Raw genomic sequence first — 13525 nt, forward strand, 5'->3', positions numbered from 1 at the left:
GATCCTTAACTCAATCATCATATCTGCAAAATTATGCCAGGTAACCACCAGAGGTCTGGGGATTAGGACAGGGACATCTTTAGGGAGCCATTATTCTGTCTGTTATGGATACTGTGAACATTTGGGTCTGAGTATTTGTGTGGACATATGCTTGGGATTACCTAAGAGTAGGATGGTTGGGCCACAGGAAAGTGTAGGGTTAACATTTTAAGAAACTGTTAAACTGATTTCCGAAGTGGTTGTGCCATTTCACATTTCTGCCAACAGTGTGTAAGAGGTCTCTACACCCTTGGGGTGGCAGGTTTTTGTTTTTGTTTTTGTTTTTTTTCAAAATAATTTTAGGCATTGTAGGGCAGCCCCGGTGGTGCAGCGGTTTGGCGCCACCTGCAGCCTGGGGTGTGATCCTGGAGACCCGGGATCGAGTCCCACGTCGGGCTTCCTGCATGGAGCCTGCTTCTCCCTCTGCCTGTGTCTCTGCCTCTCTCTCGTTCTCTCTGAATGAATAAATAAATAAAATCTTAAAAAAAAAAATTTAGGCATTGTAGTGAGTGTGAAGTAGTAACTTACTGGAGTTTAATTTGCATTTCCCTCGTGACTAATGATGTTGAACATCTTCCATATGTCTTCTTCAATGAAGTGTCTGTTCCAATCTTTTGTCCATTTTAAAAATTGAATTATCTTAATATTATTGAGTTGGAAGTGTTATTTATATATCTTAGATACACGTTCTTGGTTGGATATATGCTTGTAAACATTCTCTCCCAATCTGTGACTTCCTTTCCCCTTTGATAAAATTCAACCTCCACTCATAATTTTTTAAAAAGATTTTATTTATTTATTCATGAGAGACACACAGAGAGAGGGAGGCAGAGATACAGGCAGAGGGACAAGCAAGCACCCTATGGGGAGCTTGATGCAGGACTCGATCCCAAGATCCGAGGATCATGACCTGAGCCAAAGGCAGATTCTCAACCACTGAGCCACCCAACCTCCACTCATAATTTAAAAAAAAAAAATTCTCAGTAAACTAGGAATAGAAGGAAATTTCCTCAGCCCTAAAGAATATCTACCAAGCGGATTCCTGGGTGGCTCAGCAGTTTAGCGCAATCTGCAGCCCTAGAGCGTGATTCTGGGGACCCGGGATCAAGTCCCACATCAGGCTCCCTGCATGGAGCCTGCTTCTCCCTCTGCCTGTGTCTCTGCCTCTCTCTCTCTCTCTGTGACTCTCATAAATAAATAAAATCTTAAAAAAAAAAAGAGTATCTACCAATATCCTTCCCTCCTAAAATCAAAAACAAGGCAAGGATGTCTGCTATTACCATTGCAATAATGTAAACAAATAAATAGAAGTCCTACAGATCAGAAAACCAGGAATAAAACTGCCTCCCTTGGCAGAGTGCATGATTGTCCACACAGAAAATCCCAAAGAATCTACAAGGGAGTTACTAGAACTTATTGTAATTGAGTCTTGCAAGTTTACAAAATATAAGGTCAACATACGAGAGTCAGCTGTACCTCTACTGCTGCATAACAAAATTATCCTAAAACTTAGCTTACTAAAACAACAAAATTGGATTATCTCACACAGTTTCTATGAGTCAGGAATGCAGATGTGGCTGGAGTGAGGCTTAGGATCTCTCAAGATGTTAGTCAAGATGTTGGCTAGAGCTGCCTTCCATCATCTGACGGCTCCACCAGGCTGGGAGGACCCACCTCCCAGGCAGCTCATCATGGGGCTGGCAAGTCAGGGCTGGCTGTTGGCAAGAGGCTCCGTTCCCTGCCATACGGCCTCGCCATCGGCCCCCCGATGTCCTCTGAACCAAGGAAGAGCAAGGCAGAAAGTGGCAACTTTTTATGTTTTACCGTCTAACCTTGGAAGTCACAATCTGTCATTTCCGTAATATCCTACTGGCCACACAGATCTGTCCTATCAGTGAACTAACTACTCAGGGGAATGGATAGCAGAAAAGTGGATCACTGACCCCTTCACAGAGGCTCACTCCTATACCCGCAGGGAGTGACTGCACTTGGAACTGGAAAAGGTCCTGTGTACAACACCAAAACCCACAGGGTACTTAGGTATAAGCTAACAAAATAGGGGCGCTCGGGGGGCTCAGTGGGTGAAGCGTCTGCCTTTGGCTCAGGTCATGATCTCAGGGTCCTGGGATTGAGCCCTAAATCAGGCTCCCTGCTCAGTGGGGAGTCTGCTTCTCCCTCTGCCTCTGCCCCTTCCCTCCTCAAATAAATAAATAAAATCTTTTAAAAAGTAGATGTACTGAGACCCAGTAGAAGTTTGCCACCCATCAGTTATACTGCATACAAATGGTAATTTTTTTTTTTGCCCTTTAAAATAAAGGAAAGGGGGCCCCTCGGTGGCCCCATGGTTGAGCATCTGCCTTCAGCCCAGTGCATGATCCTGGAGTCCCGGGATCGAATCCCACATCAGGCTCCCTGCGTGGAGCCTGCTTCCCCTCTGCCTGGGTCTCTGCCTCTCTCTCTCTCTGTGTGTCTCTCATGCATAAATAATAAAATCTTTTAAATAAATAAAATAAAACAAAGGGCAGAATTCCCCTGCATAGGAAATGAAACGTTTAGGACTCAACCACCATTCTTTGGCATATTCTGTAACAACGTTAAGGACCAGAATACTGAGCTTCAACTTTACTTTCTTTTTCTTTTTTTAAGATTTTATTTATCCATTTGAGAGGGAGTAGGAGCGAGGAGCGGGGTGCAGAGGGAGAGGGGCTGAAGGGGAGGGAAAAGCAGACTCCCTGCTGAGCGGGGAGCCCCATGCGGACTCGATCCCAGGACCCTGAGACCATGACCTGAGGGGAAACCAAGAGTTGGACGCTTAACTGACTGAGCCACCCAGGCGCCCCATCAACTTTACTTTCTACTACAGTTTTTTTTTACATTATGAGTGGATTTCAGAATGACTTTTCACCAAGCCCAGGTACCATGGGGTCCTACTGTTCTCTGACCCAGGACAGAGCTTTTTCTTCCTTCCTGCAGCATATTAACACGATTTCCCAGGAGTTGGTGCTTTACCCATCTGAAGGCAATCATTACACACTCTGTGAAGTATTTTGCCGACTTCTGATCACAAAAGACTTCAGATTATCAAATGCTAGAGGAGGAGGGGGGAAACCACAGCCTCTGGTCTAAATCTGGCCCACTGCCTATTTTTGTAAGTCAAGTTCTTTTGGAGCCCGGCCACCCTCATTTGTTGATTATTTATTGTTTGTAGTGCTTTCACGCTATAATAGCAGAGTGAGGCAGCTGCAATGAGACCACATGACCCTCAAAGTCTAAAATATTTACTATCAGGCCCTGTTCTTGCCAACCACTAGCAGCTAGAGTAATTTAGCCTTTTGTAATAAAGGTATCTCCCAACTTATATTGTGAGGAATTCTTGCCAGGTAACTAGTAGGTAAATACATATGTAAACTGCTTATCTGCTGGCCAGTCTTCCAGCAATATTGATCTACAAATCACATTCTTGGGTGTAGAGATTACTTAAAAAAAAATTTTTTTTTCTTGAGAGAGAGATGGTGGAGAGGGGAAAGGGAGAGGGAGAGAGAGAATCTTAAGCAGGCTCCACACCCAGCATGGAGTCTGACGAAGTCTGACAAGGCACTCGGTCTCATGAACCTGAGATCATGAACTGAGCCAAATCAAGAGCCGGATGCTTAACCAACTGAGCCACTCAGGTACCTCAAAAATAAAATCTTAATGAAAATCCTATTATTTTTAAATTAAATTTGATTTAATTTAATTTTTTAAAGATTTTTTTAAAAATATTTTATTTATTCATGAGAGACAGAGAGAGAAAGAGAGGCAGAGACACAGGCAGAGGGAGAAGCAGGCTCCATGCAGGGAGCCCGAAGTGGGACTTGATCCTGGGTCTCCAGGATCAGGCCCTGGGCTGGCAGCAGCGCTAAACCGCTGAACCACCCGGGCTGCCCCTTTTTAAGATTTTTTATTATTTATTCATGAGAGACATAAAGAGAGGCGAGACATAGGCAGAGGGACAAGTGGGCTCCCCACCGAGCAGGGAGCCTGTTGCAGGACTTGATCCCAAGACTCCGGGATCATGACCTGAGCCAGAGGCAGATGCTCAACCACCGAACCACCTAAGTGCCCCTCTTTTTTTTTTTTTTTCTTAAGATTTATCTATTTTTTTTAGAGAGATATTTGAGAGGGGGAGAGCATATTCTTAAACCAGAAATAAAGGGGGGGAGATATGTGGGGGCAAGAAATCACTGTCACAAAGATCTTATGCTAAATTATAATATCTTTCAAAAATACAATTCAGGGCAGCCCTGGTGGCTCAGCGGTTTAGTGCCGCCTTCAGCCCAGGGCCTGATCTTGGAGACCCAGGATCGAGTCCTGCATCGGGCTCCCTGCATGGAGCCTGCTTCTCCCTCTGCCTGTGTCTCTGCCTCTATGTGTGTGTGTGTGTGTGTGTGTGTGTGTGTGTGTGTGTGTGTGTCTCATGAATAAATAAATAAAATCTTTAAAAAATAAAATATAAATAAATAAAAATACAATTCATAATAAACTTATTTGTTTTTTTTAGCCCAAAGCATTAATCAGCCACGCTGATAGGGATAAGGGTGGAGATGGTAGGGATGGAGAAAAGTATTATTTGAGACAGACTATGGTCACAGGCCTGTCAGCCTGATATAAAGGTAACAGTAATTCAAAAAGACAGAATTCTATTGAAGCATGGGTTGATAATAAATATTAATAGTAGTGCTAAGCAATCAAGAAAAGGTTAACTATATCCAAGATTCTCTATTTAAAGACATTAAAAAAAATAAGATTGCTATTTAGGGGCAGTTGGGTGGCTCAGTCAGTTGGGCATCTGCCTTTGGCTCAGGTCTGGATTCTGGGGTCCTGGGATGGAACCCTGTGTCGAGTTCCCTGCTCAGTGGGGAGTCTGCTTCTCCCTCTCCTCCCCAGCTCATGCTCTCTCTCCCTATCTCTGTCTCTCTCAAACAAATAAATAAAATCTTAAAAAAAAAAAAAAAGAAAAGAAAAAGAAAAAAGATTGCTATTTAAAACACACAAAAACTCTGGTGTGATTGGGTGGCTCAGTTTGTTAAGCATCTGACTCTTGATCTCTACTCAGGTCTTCATCTTGTAGAGCCTACCTAAAAACAAAACAAAACAAAACAACTTTGGAATTTAAAGGGCTCATTTTGGTGATCTGGAAAGCTCATTTATGGGAAATAATCAGTATTATTCTTGAGATATTGTTTTGAAACAGCCTTAGTCACAAACCGTGCTGTAACTTATTACCAATTAACTGGTCAGGATGGATAGTTTGTGGGATCAAAAATCCTTACATTTTATAATATTTCTCATTCATTACTGTCAAGAATCTTCTCACTGGATCCATTTTGAGAAGACAAATACTAATATTTTAACTTCTATTGAGATTACACAAAACGTGCTACGGCATAAAGGGAACATCATTCTTTGCCAGGGCCTGTCCCTGTGTGCCATCCTGGGGAGGCGACCCGTGTAGCACGATGACTTAAGGTAGAGGATCCATTGTCAGTTGCTTAAGTTCAAACCTAGCTATGTCATTTCCTCGCTGGGCTAATAGCTCAACCTGTCTAGCTCTATCCCCTCCTTTCTGAAGTGGGACTAATAATAGTATCTGCTTCATAGGATTATTGTAAGGATTTAACAAACTAATGCACATAAACGACTTGCAAAGTGCCTTAGATACACACTGAGAGGATTAGCTATTTGCATAGTCAGTACTAGTTATGATGATTAATATTTCAGCATGCATGCCCCCTGCTGGTTCTGAAGAACACAATGAACTTTTTATTTATCAGCTTGACCTAAGTAAAAATTCCAGCTCATTTTTGGGTAATTCTATACTGACAGAATAATCTTGTATGTTTTTACCCCCCCCCCCCAGATATATTTTAATGATCTAGAATGTTCTTAATGACCTGACTTGGGAGTACTTTCAAGTGGACTCAAAGGCAGAATGCTGTTCGGGTCACCTTATGTGGCACTCCTTCATATGCATAAACCTCACTGTTTCCATGGGTCCTTGGGATTCGATCAGGAAAGTGACTGACTTAGGGGACTTCACCTCTTAGTATCGTGAGGTCTGTTACCCTTGTCAACAAGCAGAGGGTAGTCTTGCAGGGATTTTCACTAGACAGAAAAGCAAGCTTCAGTTTATTAAATATAATCAAATGGCATCACACACAGGATCTACCATCATCTTTTCTTGTAGCTTTATCTCTGCTAACATGGAACTTGCCCAATTTTCTGGCTGTTGCTGTTGCCATTCTTGCCAGTGTCTTGCTCATGTAGCAAGGCCCGCTGTGAGTCACAGAGAACTTCCAGTAGGCCTGTGGAAAACCTGCTCTCAGAAAGTCAGCCCAATCTCTCCTGGGCCTCAAGCATCTCACAGATAAAAATCTTGACATGGGGCACCTGGGTGGCTCAGTAGTTTAAGTGTCTGCCTTCAGCTCAGGTCATGATGTCAGGGTCCTGAGATCAAGCCCTGCATCAGGCTCCCTGCTGGGGGGGGGGGGGGGGAGTCTGCTTCTCCCTCTCCCTCTGTGCACACACTCACTCTATCTCTCTGTCTCTCAAATAAATAAACTCTTTTTTTAAAATTTTTTATTTATTTATGATAGTCACAGAGAGAGAGAGAGGCAGAGACATAGGCAGAGGGAGAAGCAGGCTCCATACACCGGGAGCCCGACGTGGGATTCGATCCCAGGTCTCCAGGATCGCGCCCTGGGCCAAAGGCAGGCGCTAAACCACTGCGCCACCCAGGGATCCCTCAAATAAATAAACTCTTAAAACCCTTGATGCACAAAAACATTTGGCTTTTTGTAGTGACGGATTTCTTGAGTCTTTGGTGTTAACTTCCTCAACAACTTCAGGACAATCTTTGCAGATGAGCTCATTTCCACAGATGTTCTTTCTTCTTCTACAATGATTATGTCTCGGGCAGGGAATATTTGCCCACAGGTCACAGAGCTTCGACCAAAGAAGCTGGGGACAGATTTCTGTCGGTCACGTTTTTCCTAGATCCTTCTCCCTTGGCCAAAGGTCTTTAATTCCCCGGCCCCCTCCCCCGCCCCCGCTTGACTCTCAAGAGGAGTTTGTAAGCTGAGAGGCTCGCTGTCAGCAATCAGCTTTTTTTTTTTTAAATATTTTATTTATTTATTCATGAGAGACACAGACTGAGAGAGAGAGAGAGGCAGAGACACAGGCAGAGGGAGAAGCAGGCTCCATGCATGGAGCCTGATGTGGGATTTGATCCCGGGACTCCACGATCACACCCTGGACCAAAGGCAGGCGCCAAACTGCTGAGCCACCCAGGGATCCCCAGCAATCAGCTTTTTGATGTGTTTCTTGCTCATGGATCTCGGCGTGAGGGTCCTTCAGCCGCAGATGCTCCACCTGAAGGATTCAATGTCCTGCAACTGCTCCTGCCGGGCCGTTGCATCGGCTGGAGCAGAAGCCTCCGATCCTGGCCTCCCGAATCCATAATGCCTTCCCAGGCCCACTGGCAGGCCTGGGGCCAAGGCAGGGTGTCCCGCGTCCACCACACCTTGGGTCATTGCCATCTCCTCCACCAGAGGTCCCGCCCGCGTCTGGCCGGTCCTCCGCGGGGGGGGCGATCACGTCCCGCCTCGCCTGCGGCCCCGACCCCCCCCCCCCCGGCCCCTCAGGCCCCGCCGCCTGACCGCCCCGGGACCCCAGCAGCCCTACTCCTTGCACCTGGAAGCGAGAGCAGCCACCTGGCGCTGGTCGACCCCTCTGGGCCCAGCCTCCCAGACACAGCTTGGCAAACCCCACCCCCCGCAGCACTTCAGCCAATGGAAGCTAGCCACAGGACGAGAGGCGGCGACTTCGTCCAATCGCGTCCCTCTGACAACGTCGCCCAATCAAGTGAAGCAGCCAATAACGCCTCCAGTAGAAACAAGGAAGGCGGGGAAAAGGGAAGGGGTGTGGCCACAAGGCCCCGCCCACCACTCCGTGAAGCCGAGGTTGTGCGCCTGCGTGAGGGAGGCGGCGGCCTTACCTAAGCTGGGGGGTCCTGTGGTCGTCCTTTTGCAAGGATCTTTTAAGACCGCCTGTGAGAGCTAGTTTATTCTTTAAATTTATTTAGCGAAGCTGGAGGGGTAGAGGGAGAGAGAATCCCAAACAGGCTCCCAGCCCGGGGTGGAGCCCCTGGGGGCTCTGGGGCTGGGTCTCAGGACCCTGAGATCATGACCTGAGCCTACATCAAGAGCCCCACGCTTAACCCACTGAGCCACCCAGGCCCTGGGGATGCTAGTATAATTAAAACTAAACCTACACACTGAATCACCGAAGTCCTCGCCGCATGTGGCACCTTATAATTTTTATTCTAAAAAAAAGTATTAAATTTTATTAATATGTATCATACAGATTGATCTTCAGCCAAGTGAAGGCGCCAGGGTCAATCTGTATTATATATATATATATATATATATATATATATATATATATAATTTTTTTTTTAAGATTTTACTTATTTATTCATGAGACACACACACACACAGAGGCAGAGACACAGGCAGAGGGAGAAGCAGGCTCCATGCAGGGAGCGGGATGTAGGATTCGATCCTGGGACTCCAGGATCATGCCCTGAGCCCAAGGCAGACGCTTAACCGCTGAGCCACCCAGGTGTTCCTATATAACACATATAAATGAAGTTTAATATCTCTCTGATTTTTTTTTAAGAATAAATATAAGCATAAGTAGAAGGATTATTTTTTCACCTCGCACCACAGTGGACCAGCTTGCATCCTTCCCGGGGTACTAGCACCTCACCCCAGAGACTCTGCCCTAGAACTTCTTTTGTTGTCTGTAAAGAGGTAGCAAAGGGGCAAATGTGTAAGTAGACCCTGGAGACAGACTACCTTGGTTCGAGCCCTGTGCCTGCTGCATGACTGCTGAGTGATCTCAGCCAGGTCACAAGCTCTCTGTGCAATTTCCTCATCTTTAAAATAAGGGTATTAGCAGTATCTCATAGAGTTTTTTTTGTGAGGATCCAATGAGTTAATATGAAAGTGCTTCCAACAATGCCTAACCTAAAGTTAGCACTTAATCAATGACAATAATGTTGAGTGGGTTGGTGTAGTCTCAGAGCAGGTAGTGGCTCACTGGTGTCATCTGCCCTTACTTCCGTTCGATTACAGGTTTGAGTTGAAAAGATCAGTTTCCACGTTGATTTAGCAAGTATGAGCCTTTTACCTCATAAAATTTACTAAAACTTCCTGAGCCTCAGAGGCACCTGGATGGCTCAGTTGGTTAAGCATCTGACTTTGGCTCAGGTCATGATCTCAGAGTTCTGGGATTGAGTCCCGAGTTGGGCTCTCTGCTCATTCTGCTTCTCCTCCCTCTACCCCTACCCCCACTCATGCATGCTCTCTGTCTTTCAAGTAAATAAAAAAAATTTTTTTAAGATTTTATTTATTTATTCATGAGAGACACAAAGAGAGAGAGAGGCAAAGACACAGGCAGAGGGAGAAGCAGGCTCCATGCAGGGAGCCTGATGTGGGACTGGATCCCGGGACTCCAGGATCACACCCTGGGCCAAAGTCAGGGGTTAAACCGCTGAGCCACCCAGAGATCCCCCCAAGTAAATAAAATATAAAAACCCACAAAACTTTCTGAGCCTCAGTTTCCTCCTCTGTAAATAAGAGCTGAAGTAAGTATAAAACGACAGCATGCATGTAACCTATCCAGCACAGTGCCTGACATTTATTAGATGCTCATTCAGTAAAGGAGACCTGTAACAGAGACTGACCTGTGTTCAGCAATCCCACCTCCTTCTCCTCCCGGGCAATCACTAGACTACAATTCCCAGCCTCCCATGCAGTTGGGGTAGGGAGAGGGGCACAAGACTGAGTTCTGGTCAATGGAATGTGGGCACACAGGAGTGATGGGCACACTTGCAGGCTTGCCTTTCTCTCTGTTTCTTTGTCTGCACAGCTGAAAGTGGTAGTGGGATCAGAACAAAGAAGGTTCCTGAATCCCTGCAACACCTCTTGGAACAGAGCAGCTCAAACAGGAAAACACTTACTTGGGATAGAGCTCAAAAATAAACGTTTATTATGATGCACCGCTGAAATGCTAGGGTTGCTTATCACAGCTGGTAGTCAACCTAATACATAGTCATTTCTTCTTTTTTTTCTTTTAAACGATTTATTTATTTATTTGAGAGAGAGAGAGAGAGAGAGCAGGGAGAGGGGCAGAGGGAGAGAGGGAATCTCAAGCAGACTTCCTACTGAGCACAGAACCTCATTGAGGCTCGATCTCATGACTCTGAAATCATGACCTGAGACAGAATCAAGAGTCAGATACTTGACTGAGCAACCCAGGTGCCCCTACATAGTCATTTCTGTTATTGCTGTACTATAATTATTTATTTTGCTTTCTTTTTAACCCTTAGCATTTCTGGCTTCATTGCCCCAAGATTAATTGTACTTTTTGAGGCTGTGTTGTCTTGTGAGGGCAATGTGTGTGCACACTGCTGCTCAACAAGATCATAACGCCCCTGTATCTTTTCTGTGCCCTCCCCCTCAGCCCTGTGCCTCACATTCATGAAGCCCAGTTCTTCTGTCAATACCTGTGGAATGACAAGAATGTTAAGTATCTATAGGCAGGTGCAAAAGTTATTTTCTAGGGGTGTCTGGGTGGTTCTGTGGGTTAAACAGCTGCCTTCAGCTCAGGTCATGATCCTAGAGTCCTAGAATCAAGCTTCACATCAGGATCCCTGCTCAATGGGCAGCCTGCTCCTCCTTCTCCGCACTTGGGCCCTCTTGTGTACACTCTCTCTCAAATAAATAAAATCTTTTTAAAAAGTTGTTTGGTTTTCTTTTTTAAGATTTTATTTATTTATTCATGAGAGACACAGAGAGGCAGAGACATAGGCAGAAGTAGAGGCAGGCTCCCCATGGGGAGCCCAATGTGGGACTCGATCCCAGGACCCCAGGATCATGACCTGAGCCAAAGGTAGACGCTCAACCGCTGAGCCACCCAGGTCCCCCTTTTTAAAAAGGTGTTTTCTCCTTCAATGATTTCTTATCCCACCTATTTTTCCTCCTCTTTTCCTTTTTAAAAATTTATTTACTTATTTTTATTTTTTATTTATTTATTTTTTTTTTAAAGATTTTATTTATTTATTCATGAGAATACACAGAGAGGAGAGAGAGAGGCAGAGACACAGGCAGAGGGAGATGCAGGCTTCATGCAGGGAGCCTGACGTGGGACTCGATCCAGGGTCTCCAGGATCACACCCTGGGCTGCAGGTGGTGCTAAACCGCTGAGCCACAGGGGCTGCCCTATTTACTTATTTTTAAAGTAAGCTCTATGCCCAGCGTGGGGCTTGAACTCATGATCCCCTGAGACCAAGAGTTGCATGCTTAGTGGAGTGAGCCAGCCAGGTGCCCCCCCTCCTCCTTTTTTTATGGATTCCTTTGTTCATCCACTCATTCATTGATTTAGCAAATATCTACTGAGCTCCTACACTGTGCCAGGCGCTGTATGAGACTCAGAGATCCAGCTCTGAACATGCAAACACCATCCCAGTCTGGGGGATCTTACAGTCTAATGGGCAAGTAAGAGAAACAAACAGTGTGATCGATGTGAAACACTGGTGCGTGAGCTTCATGCTCTGTCTTGTAAGCTATGGTATGCCAGGTCTTGGTGCTGACCAAGTGATAGAGGTAAGAAGGCTGCTGCTCTGGCAGTTTGGAGGTGGGCACCCACAGGGAAGGGTTCTTAAAATGATGTCCAAGCTGAGGCCTGAGGGTTGAGTAGGATTCGCCCAGGCAAAGGAGGTTAAGTGGGCATGGGGGATGGTTACTCCAGGCAGAAAGAACAGGTACCAAGTCAGGAGGGGAAAGAAAGCTAAGACTCTGGAAAGTGAGGAGGCAGAGAGAAGCCTGGAGAGGTCAGTAGGGGCCAGAGTACTTTCTGGAATGCCAAGGAACATGGCCGAAGGCATTCATGAACCCCTTGGCAAGACTGGCAGCTAGTCTTTCTCTGGTTAATTCCTCCCCTGGAAGGGATAGGAATTGCACAGGAGTGAATCAGCTCAGCCTCCGTGAGTGGGACAGGGAAAGAACACCTGGGAAAAGCCACTGCTTGCCACCCTGGAGGAGCTCCTCCAGGTGTGGGTCCTGACCTGTGGGGACACAGCTCAGGAAGCCCAACCAACTCATTATTCTTGTTATATTTTAATTTCTACACCTGGGCCCCACTGGCATGTCCTCCTCACCCTACCCCCAGCTATTGTTTGTGTCAGGTGCTCCACTGGGATTATGAAAACCTGTATACCCACCCCTTGTGAAAAGGGACTCGCTGTGATCACCACCCATCGTTCTTAATACACCTTTTTTTTCTTTAAAGATTTCATTTATTTATTCATGAGAGACAGAGAGAGAGAGGCAGAGACACAGTAAGAGGGAAAAGCAGGCTCCTTGCAGGAAGCCCAATGTGGGACTCGATCCCAGGACTCTGGGATCACACCCTGAGCCAAATGCTCAACCGCTGAGCCACCCAGGTGTCCCCTTAACACACCTTCTTTAGAACAGCCTTGCAATCAGCCACTAACCCTCTGGCCCAGGCCAATGGGACAGGGTGTCATCATTCCATTTGTTGGCTGGGAAGTAAACAGTAGATTCATCTAGGCAGCCTAGTTATTCAGACTTATTTACAAAATTTCCTTAAACTTTCCTTAATTATTTTCCTTTTTTCCCCCTTTGATCTAACTTATGACCAAAGCTTTTGCTGTCAAATAGATTCAGTGTGGCCCAGCAGTTAAGAGCATAAACTTTGAGAGGTGCCTGGGTAGCTCAGTTGGTTAAGCATCTGACTCTTGATTTCGGCTCGGGTCGTGATCTCTGGGTCTTGAGATCAAGCCCCATGCTGGATGTGGAGCCTGCTTGAGATTCCCTCTCTCTCTTTCTCCCTCTGCCCCTCCCCCTGCACTAGCTTGTGCTCTCTCTCTCTCTAAAAAAAAAAAAAAAAAAAAAAAAAAAAGTATAAACTTTGAAATGAGACAAAACTGGGTTAGACTCTTAGATCTGGTCATCACTAGCTGTCTGGGCTCTCATCTTCTCCAAGCGTTGCTTTTCTTATCTGTAGAATGGGGATGTTATATTCAATAAGACAATGCATGTCAAACGTTTAGCACATTGCTTGGCAGGGTAGGAGGAAGCCATTATTCAAGATTCAAAAAATGTTTTTTGAGCTCCTACTATGAGTCATGTGCTCATAAATAACTCAAAGTGAGCCTCGGAGACCTGTAAGAGTCAAAACTATTTTCATAGTTTTGCCTTTTTCCCTGTGTGGATTGTGGGTGAAACAGCTGGCACCTTAGGATGAATCAAGACAGTCACTCCAGACTGTACTAGTAGCCATCGCCTTCTTCAGTTGCCATATTCTTGTAGAAAAAAATAAAAGCCAGTTCTATTCTAGAGTGTCCTTGATGAAGTAAGTA

At 45.6% G+C, this 13525-nt stretch overlaps 1 long non-coding RNA gene across 1 annotated transcript; it reads right to left on the reverse strand.

Moving 5' to 3' along the window:
* Positions 1 to 7189: 7189 nt before the first annotated feature.
* On the reverse strand, positions 7190 to 7837 carry LOC140607417 (uncharacterized). Its single transcript, XR_012009448.1, has 2 exons — positions 7771 to 7837; positions 7190 to 7449 (listed from the first exon to the last, which is right to left on the reverse strand). It is a non-coding gene; the product is annotated as an uncharacterized lncRNA (long non-coding RNA).
* Positions 7838 to 13525: the final 5688 nt, after the last annotated feature.

The sequence above is a fragment of the Canis lupus genome, chromosome 16 (genome assembly GCF_048164855.1).
Source record: "Canis lupus baileyi chromosome 16, mCanLup2.hap1, whole genome shotgun sequence".
NCBI lineage: Eukaryota > Metazoa > Chordata > Mammalia > Carnivora > Canidae > Canis > Canis lupus.